General features: G+C 40.6%; 1 long non-coding RNA gene across 2 annotated transcripts; it reads right to left on the bottom strand.

Moving 5' to 3' along the window:
* Positions 1–1,151: 1,151 nt before the first annotated feature.
* Positions 1,152–9,378, bottom strand: LOC114229259 (uncharacterized). Of its 2 annotated transcripts, none has more exons than XR_003615345.2 (5): positions 9,054–9,378; positions 8,090–8,182; positions 3,176–3,278; positions 2,620–2,663; positions 1,152–1,259 (listed from the first exon to the last, which is right to left on the bottom strand). It is a non-coding gene; the product is annotated as an uncharacterized LOC114229259 (long non-coding RNA). The 2 variants fall into 2 exon arrangements; XR_003615344.2 differs by having other exon boundaries at positions 8,077–8,182.
* Positions 9,379–9,601: the final 223 nt, after the last annotated feature.

Here is a 9,601-nt window from a genome sequence, read left to right on the forward strand (position 1 = left end):
ATATATTATTTATCTATGTTTTAACAATTTTGAGATTTTAAAGCCAATTATTATTATCCAAGGCATTTACTTTGGTAAATTCTGTAACAGATAATTCACTGATTTTTTAGCTGCCTTAATGTTAAGTTTGGAATGTGGTCCATTATTATTCAAAAACTACCCTTTATTATGGAAATACCAATCTTGTTGCTTAGAACCAGACTGTATCATTCTTTTGGGTCATTTCCACCACCTTTCTTTTGAGGGAAAAAAACAAAAAACAGTCTTTGTTTTTTCTATATCATCCATAAAGAGAGTTAAACTTAGCCTAAAACTATCTAAAATCTGAAATCGGACAGTGCATTAATTTGTCTTAAGCCACTTTTTCTCTTTATGAGTACAGAAATCCCTGACGCATTCCTAAATTTTGCAAAATTTTTAAATGACAGACCGAGAGAAAACATGGCAAAAATGAGACTTTTAAAAATAGCACTCTTGGGAATGGGTATCCATTCTACAGGATCACCACGTGTCTCCCTTCCTCTACATCCTGTTTCCTCTAGGGAAATTCAGTAAAATGATTTGGCTGTGCTTCTTTTCTTATTAAATTAAAGGCATGCTTAATAGAAAATGACAGATCAAAAAGACTAAGTGTATCAAAGTTGTTGTTTTTTTCTGAATCTTTTTCTATTCTGTTCTCCATAGCATTGACTAGCTTTTAAAGTTATTTTTGCTAAAATCTTCCTGTCACAATGTGTCCTATGCTAATTTTTGGTAATTTTTAAACAAAGCATTAGAGAATTCCTCTGCGAGAGGATTAACAGCTCCACCCTCTCTAGCTGCTCTCAACACCAGATGCAGAGGATCCGGCAGAGCCATAGGTATTACAGACTTTTGATCCCCAATATGAATTAGGCATTTTGAAATTTGAACAAGACCCCATATACTTAAAGATGACAATGGCACATGTTTTTCTTGAGCCTGATTTAAAAGAGTACCTTTTGACATTATATTTCTTTATCCTTTAGTATAGAAGCTAAAAATTTACAATGATATTTTTGCCTTTAAACCTAATTCTTTCCCATAATAGTCTGACTTAAAAAAAAAAAGACTTTCTTGCCCACTCTGGTTTGTGAAATCCAAAGCTTGGTATGGGCTTTACTCACAGTGAATCTCTTCACTTTTACTGGTGATTAACTTCTTTTCTTCGCTCAGGAGAAATCTTCTTATCCAGACGTCCCTGTCTTGGGTGCCATTAATGCTGGGGTCTTTCTCAGCATCTGCAAGGGTTCAAGGAATCAGGAGAAGGGGCTCTGAGTAAATTAATAAAGAGGCTAGATATGAAATATAAATTTGGAACGTATTTTTCAGGGGAGCCAGGGAAGGCTTAACTTTAGTAGCTAAGTTCTCTGAATATCTGGACCCCTAGCTTTTTATTAATTCACTACAGGCTCAGTGCACGAAATCCATGCATGGGAGCAGTCCCCTCAGCCAAGCCTGCACCCTCTCCAACCCGGGACCCCTAGGGGGATGTCTGACTGCCAGTTTAGGCCCGATCCCTGGGGATCGGGCCTAAACTGGCAGTTGAACATCCCTCTCACAATCTGAGATCATAGGCTCCTAACTTCTCACCTGCCTGTCTGCCTGATTGCCCCTACCTGCCCCTCCCTGCCGGCCTGGTCACACCCAACTGCCCCCTCAATGCTGGCCTGGTCACCCCTAACTCCCCCACCCCCACCAGCCTGGTCACTCCTTACTTCCCCCCTGCCAGCCTGGACATCCCCAGCTGTCCCCCACACCAGCCTGGCTGCCCCTCACTGCTGCCCCCACCCTGCCAGCCTGGTCACCCCACGCAACCTGCTGTTCAGTCGTTTGGTCACCCCTCACTGCCTCCCCTGCCAACCTGGTCATGCCACACAACCTGCTTGTTCAATTGTTTGGTTGTCCCTCACTAACACCCCTGCCAGCCTGGTCCCCCCCTGCAGCCTGCTGCTCAGTTGTTTGGTCAGCCCTCACTAACCCACCTGCCAGCCTGGTTGCCCCATGCAACCTGCTTGTTCAGTCATTTGGTTGTCCCTCACTAACACCCCTGCTAGCCTGGTCCCCCCCTGCAGCCTGCTGCTCAGTTGTTTGGTCACCCTCACTAACCCCCCTGCCGGCCTGGTTGCCCCACACAGCCTGTTTGGTTGTCCATTCAGTTGTTTTGGTTGCGATGGTCACTTAGGCTTCCATATATATATATATATATATATATATATATATATATAGCCCGGTAGCAAAGCAGATATACATATCAAAGGTATGGTTTGGTAAACAGTAAGATTATCACGTTGGAGGAACTGCCCTCAGCTGTCTGGCAGCAGGCAATAATATATGGTGATCTTCAGGTTTGGGGAAATGCTTTGAGCTATTCCAGCAGCAGGTAATATGATTCAGCCCAGCTGAAGCCCCAAGGTTCATCAACCTTTTGATGAACTTTCATAGTGCCTGCATCAATCTGCACTCCTACCAATCTGCACTCCTACCAATAGTGCACTTGTTTGTTGATGATAGCCATTCTGACAGATGTGAGGTGGTATGGCATTGTGGTTTTAATTTGCATTTCACTGATGATTAGATTAGTGACATTGAGCATCTTACCCAAAAGCAGCAAGCTGGACAATGTGGAGGAAATAGACAAATTCCTAAAAAAAACACAATCTCCCAAAACTGAATCACAAAGAATCAGAAAACCTGAATAGGCCAATAACAACTGATGAAATAGAAGCAGTAAACAAAAAAAAACAAAAAAAAAAAAAAGTCCTGGTCAGGATGGCTTCACAAAGGAGTTTTACCAAACATTCAAAGAAGAACTAACACCTATAATCCTCAAACTATTTTAAAAAATCCAAGAAAAAGGAAAACTTTTTATGAGGGCAGCCTTATCCTAATTCCAAAACCAGGTAGCCATTCTAACAGGTGTAAGGTTATATCACATTGTGGTTTTAATTTGCATTTCCCTGATAATTAGTGATATTGAACATCTTTTAATGTATCTACTGACCATATGTATGTCCTCTTTGGAAAAATTTCTCTTCAGCTCCTCTGCCCAATTTTTAATTGGATTATTTGTTTTTTCAAATTTGAGCTGTATGAGTTCTTTATTTATTTTGGATATTAATCCCTTATCATATATATCATTTGCAAATATCTTCACCATTCAATTAGCTGCCCTTTTGTTTTGTCTATGGTTTCTTTTGCAGTGCCAAAATCTTTAGTTGGTCTTCTATTCGTTTATTTCTTCTTTTGTTGTCTTTGCCCTACAAGACATATAAAAAATTTTGCTAAGAGTGATGTCAAAGACCTTATTACCTATATTTTCTTGTAAAGTTTTATGGTTTCAGTTCTTACATTTAAGTCTCTAATACATTTTGAGTTTATTTTTGTATATGGTGTAAGGAAGTGATAGAATTTAATTTTTTTGCATGTATCTCTCCAGTTTTTCTAACACCATCTATTGAAGAGACTGTCTTTATCCCATTGTATATTCTTGTTTCCTGTGACATAGATTAATTGACCACATAGGTGTGGTTTTATTTCTGGACTCTCTATTCTTTTCTATTAATCTATATGCATGTTTTTATGCCAGTGCCATGCTGTTTTAATTTGTATAGCCTTAAAGTATAGTTTGAGCCCTGGTCAGTGTAGCTCAGTAGGTTGGGAATCACCCCGTGTACCAAAAGGTTGCCCTTTGATTCCCAGTCAGGGTACATTCCCAGGTTGTGGGCTTAATCCCTGAGTGTGTAGGAGGTGGCTGATTGATATTTCACTTTCACATCCATGTTTCTCTCTCACACTCACTCTCCCTTCCTCCTTCTCTAAAAATCAATAATTTTTTTTTTTTAATTTCAATCTGGACATTCCTTTAAAAAAATAGTTTGATATCAGGTAGCATATTACCTCTAACTTTGTTCTTATTTCTCAAGATTTCTTTGGCTATTCAGGGTCTTTATGAAATATAAAATTTAGGATTATTTGTTATCTATACTAATAAAAGGGTAATATGCTAATTGGACCGGATGTCTTCTAGATGTTCTTCCGGACAAAGCTGCAGTGGCTGCAAGGGCCCAAGGCAGGCAGCCATGGCGGCTAGGAGGGCCGAGGGCAGGCCACTGCCATGAGGCAGGCTGTGAGGCAGGCCACCTCTGCAGCAGCTGCGAGGGCCAAGGGCAGGTCACCAAGGAGGCTGGCAGTGGCAGCAGCAGAGGAGTGACGGGGGCAGCACCTTCCCCTGATCAGCCCAGTCACTTCCCGCAGAGGGAGGCCAGAGGCAGCAGCAGTGGCTGGGGTGATGGGAGCACACCTTCCCCTGATCACTCAGTCGCCTCCTGCAGAGGGAGGCCAGAGGCAGCAGCAGTGGCAGGGTGATGGGGGCAGCGCCTTCCCCTGATCAGCCTGGTCACTTCCCGCAGAGGGAGGCCAGACTGTGGTTTAGGTCCACTGCCCTTGTGGAGCGGGCCCAAGCCATCAGTACAATATCCCCTGAGGGCTCCCGGACCATGAAGGGGGGGGCAGGCCACGCTGAGAGACACCCACCCTCCAGGTTCTGGGTGCCTGTGGCTGGCCGGAGGAGGGAAGCCTGGGTCCTGGGTGCAGGGGCTGAGGCAGAGGCAGTTAGGTGTGATCAGGCAGGCAGGGGAGCAGTTAGGGGCAATCAGGACAGCAGGGGAGCAGTTAGGGGCAATCAGGGGTCCCAGGTGCCTGCAGCCAGCCTGGGCAAAGCCAGCCCAGGTTCTGGGTGCCTGCAGCCAGCCAGAGGGAGGGAAGCCTGGGTCCCGGGTGCCTGTGGCTGGCCAGAGGAGGGAAGCCTGGATCCTGGGTTCAGGAGCTGAGGCAGAGGTGGTTAGGGGTGATCAGGCAGGCAGGCAAGTGAGCGGTTAGGAGCCAGCAGTTCCAGATTGCGAGAGGGATGTCTGACTGCTGGTTTAGGCCCAATCCCATAAGATCCCCAGGCTTCCCTCCTCCGACCTGCCACAGGCAACCAGAACTCAGGCTTTCCTTCCTCTGGCCAGCCACAGGCACCCAGAACCTGGAGGGTGGGTGTCTCTCAGCGTGGCCTGCCCCCCCTTCATGGTCCGGGAGCCCTCAGGGGATATTGTACTGATGGCTTGGGCCCGCTCCACAAGGGCAGTGGACCCCATGGGATCCTGTGGGATGGGGCCTAAACCAGCAGTAGGACATACCCTGAGGGGTCCTGGATTGGAGAGGGTGCAGGCTGGGCTGAGGGACCGCACCCCTCCATGCACGAATTTCATGCACCAGGCTTCTAGTAGTTTTATAAAGAATGCCATTAGTATTTTTATAAATATTTCATTGAATCTATAGATTGCTTTTGGCAATATGAGTATTTTAATGAGGTTATTTCTTCCTGTCCATCAGCCCAATGATGTGTCCTTTCATTTCTTTGCCTCTACTTTAATCTTTTTCTTCAATGTCTTTTAGTTTTCTGAGTACTGATCTTCTGGCCCTTGGTTAAATTCATTCATAGGTATTTTATTCTTTTTTATGAAATTGTAAATGGAATTGTTTTCTTAATTTCTTTTTCTGATAGTTCATTATTGGTGTATGAAAATGCAACCAACTTCTAAATATTAATTTTGCATCCTGCTATTTTAGTGAATTCATATACTAATTCTAATAGTTGGTGAAATACTTAGGGTTTTCTATATGTCGTATCATGTCACCTGCAAATAGTGACAGTTTTAATTCTTTCTTTTCAATTTGGATGCCATTTATTTATTTTTCTTGACTGATTGCTGTGACTAGAACTTCTACTCTTATGTTAAATTAAGTGGTGAAAGTGAACATCCTTGTCTCTTCCTCAGCTCTAAAAAAAGTTTTCAGCTTTTCACTATTGAGTATGTTTGCTATAGATTTATTGCATATATGTTCTTTATTATGTTGAGGTATGTTTTGTCTATCCCCACTTTGCTTAGACTTTTTATCGTAAGTAAATGTTGGATTTTCTAAAACTCTGTTCCTGCATCTATTAATTTTACACTAGTTATTAAGAATGCAGTAGGGGAAACTGCCTTCTATAGAAGAGAAGATAGGCTGTAATTGACATCTGTGTGACAGCAAACAGACAAAGCCAGTGCTCCTGAGAGTCTGACATTTACTGAATGAGAGTTTACTAAGCTTTACTTCTAACCCTTGGGTTTAAGATGAAATCTGCCAGTGACTATCTCTAGTTCTGAATCTAACTTGATCCCAACTCCAGGTAGTTGCTGTTGGATTTAAGGAAAGGAGGGAAAGGTAAAAATTAACAGGGGCTCATATAAGTCTGCAGCATCATTCTGTGTCATAGAACATTGGTAGGATATTCCTTGTAAATATTCGAAATTTTTGTAATTCTATCTTTAAAATACTCCTCTATTTGCTGATTCTCCCATCCCCCAACAAATCATCCACCTTAATGGATTCTTTAAATAGCTTAAAATATCTGCTTTTCCTTGACCTTCCTATGAGGAAAATTAGAACTGAAAATACTTATTAAATGCCTGAACATTTTCCATTAGGATTTGTGCCTTTAAAGCAACTGATCACATTTAAATAGCCTCATCACTGTGAAATTTTGCTTCATGATCATGCATTTAAAAAAGTCCAGCTAGATGCCCTGAAAGTAATTCTATAACCACATAATGGTCTTCTGCCCATTAAGTTACAAAAATGTGTTACTGAAAATGTTCAAGAGAAGTTGCTCAATATTTACCAAATTACTCTTATCTACAAATAAGTTTATTTGTTCAGTGTCTTCATCCTTCCTTGTTCTTTTATTATGATTGTAAACTATTTCTAGCATTGTTTTATTTAGAAAAAGCTGAAGGATTATTCCTACACACTGATCATTTATGCCTTTATTCTTACAAAATAACCCAACATGACCATCTCCTTAAAAACAGAAGAGATGTATACTAAGACATGGCAAGTGGGTGAAGTAATTCTAGTAGAACATTGACCCACTTGCTATCTTGTCAATAGTTTCCACTATTTTATGAAACATAAAAAGTGGCAGAAGAATATATTGTGATCTCTGAAGGACTCTGGTCCTTTCCCCACAGAGCCCTGGGAGTGGTCTGAGAGGTAGGAAAGCTATTTATCCTTCGAGGTTTTTGTTCTTCTGGGTCCCATTATGTAAATGGCACCCAAATGGCTTGCAAGAAGCATGACAACATATAGAATATTAAGTTTTATTCTGTTTTGCAAACTCATTATAGAGCAAAAAAAAATAGTATTTCATTAGGAAAGTGCTCTTCAGAGAGTAAAAAGCCACAAGTAAAAGGGGTGGTGATCAGCAAACCCAAATTTTTCTGCTGATTTTTCAGCTCACCTCAAGACACCTACAGTTCCACCCTTACCCTGGCTCCACTCATGGACCTAAATATTTTTCTTAAGTCTGAATTAGTCTGGCATTCCATAAATAACATGTAATATTTTATATTTTAAAATATTAAAATAAGATGGAAATAAAATATTAAAGTATAAGATGGAAGAAAAAAAGCAAAATACATAAAAAGCATGTCCAAATCTTCTGATTTAAACAAATCAAATGTTGTTTTTGTTTTTTAAGGAATGGGTTTGTTTTGTTTTGTTTTTTTGTTTTGTTTTGGTTTTGTTTTGTTTTGTTTGGGTTAATCCTCACCCAAGGATATTTTCCCATTGATTTTTTAGAGAGAGAGGAAGGGAGAGACATAGAGAGAAACATCGATGTGAGAAAGACATCGATTGGTTGCCTCCCACTTGCACCCTGACCAGGGCCGGGGATCAAGCTTGCAACTGAGGTACATGTCCTTGACTGGAATCAGACCCAGGACCCTTTAATCCACAGGTCCATGCTCTACTGAGCCAAACTGGCTAGGGCTCAATTTTTTTTTTTTTTTTTTTTTTTTTTTAATAAAAGGGTACTGGAGCTCCAAAAAAATCTCCAACTCTTATGTTTAAAATTTTCTTTCTACTCTTACGTTTAAAATATCAATTTTAATGCCCCCTTCCCAATTTCATCTCTCCTAGCATTTTTTAGTGCTAGCTTGTTTCCCAGGCACCAGGGAACTGGTCTACCTGAATTTCTTACTTCATTAAAGGGTACATTCTGATTTTCCAAATTGGGTCCTTTTCCTGTGTCTGAGATGAGAACTCAACTTCACACCCATTTTTTTTTTCTCTTCTGAAAAAAAAAAAAAAAAAAAAGCTTACAGTGTGCTTATTTTCCCTTTCACATGAGCCCCACTGAGCAATAGAGCTCTTCCTGGCTCAGGTGATCTGCTCTGTCTGAATAACTCATTAAGTTGAACTCACAGCATGCACGCGTGTGTGCATGCGCATGCACAGATACACACACACACACAGTTTGAGAGAGAGAGATTTGCAAATTCTGTCCATTCCAGGTGTATGATTTAATTATACCTTAACCATATAATAAAAATAATATGCATATAATTAAAATTGGTACACATTTAGCCATAGTCAGTATCTTCTCTCACACCTGTCTTAACCACAAATAATGAATCTTACAGCAACACACTGTCTAGAAACAATGTATAATATAGCCTGAGCAAAGTGAATGACAAGCAAAGTCTTTAATTAGAAATTGTGCAGGCAGTTAATTTCCTTTAGCCTTCAGGTCTAATAGACAGTAACATTTGACAACAAAGAAACTTTTTAAAATACATAATTTACTTACATTTAACTTGCAATATCAGGCCCATGACTAATCTTTTTATATGCCCAAAGACCTACAAGACCCTGGGATGGGGCAACTCTACACTGTATTTTGAGGTTGGTAAGTTGGATTCTGTGTCTTTCCACCATCTCACTTTATTGAGTCTGTCTCCTAGTTTTACCAACCAACCCATCTAAGAGTCTTACAAAAGCATATCATTTCTCATAATCTACCATTTTCCAAAATATTCTGCCCTAATCTTCAATGAAATCTATCTTTAAATTCTAATCTCCATTGAAAGTTAAAATAAAAACATTCTGATTAAATAAGCCCACTTAGGAATGATTCACTTAGAGCTACTCAATTGTTTTCTTACTTTCTTGAGCTTTCCATGCTGTTAAAAAAACCTCCTTCATTAAACTTGCTCTTCTTTTGGCTTCTGTGCCACCATTATTCTGGTTGTTTTTATATATTTTCTACCCTCACTTCACCCACCTCTCCTGCTTTTTCTCTATTTCTTCTGCAAACCTCATACCTTTTACATGACCATTAAATGCAGGTATGCTCAAGGCTTAGTCCTAGGCACTCTTAGACTTTCCCACTATGCTCCCTAATTTTCAGGCATCTTTAAACCTGTTTTCCCTTTTCCTATGCATTTCTCCCTCTTCTTTACTTGTATATTCTACTCATTTTTAAGTCAATTTAAGCACTATGTTCTTTACAAATCATCCCTGATCAGCTCTTCCGTCCACACATTGGTCTCACCAGATATGGCAAGAATGTCCCCAATATGCCCCTGAAAGTCAACTGAGTCACAATGGTCATGATGACAGTGACTGTCTCCTCTACTTGACGGACTGCATTGGAACCATCCTTGACTCCTTCATGACTACCAGAGCTCTTGACATTAGGTAGATGCACAAG

This window comes from Eptesicus fuscus, chromosome 9 (assembly GCF_027574615.1).
Source record: "Eptesicus fuscus isolate TK198812 chromosome 9, DD_ASM_mEF_20220401, whole genome shotgun sequence".
Taxonomy (NCBI): Eukaryota; Metazoa; Chordata; class Mammalia; order Chiroptera; family Vespertilionidae; genus Eptesicus; species Eptesicus fuscus.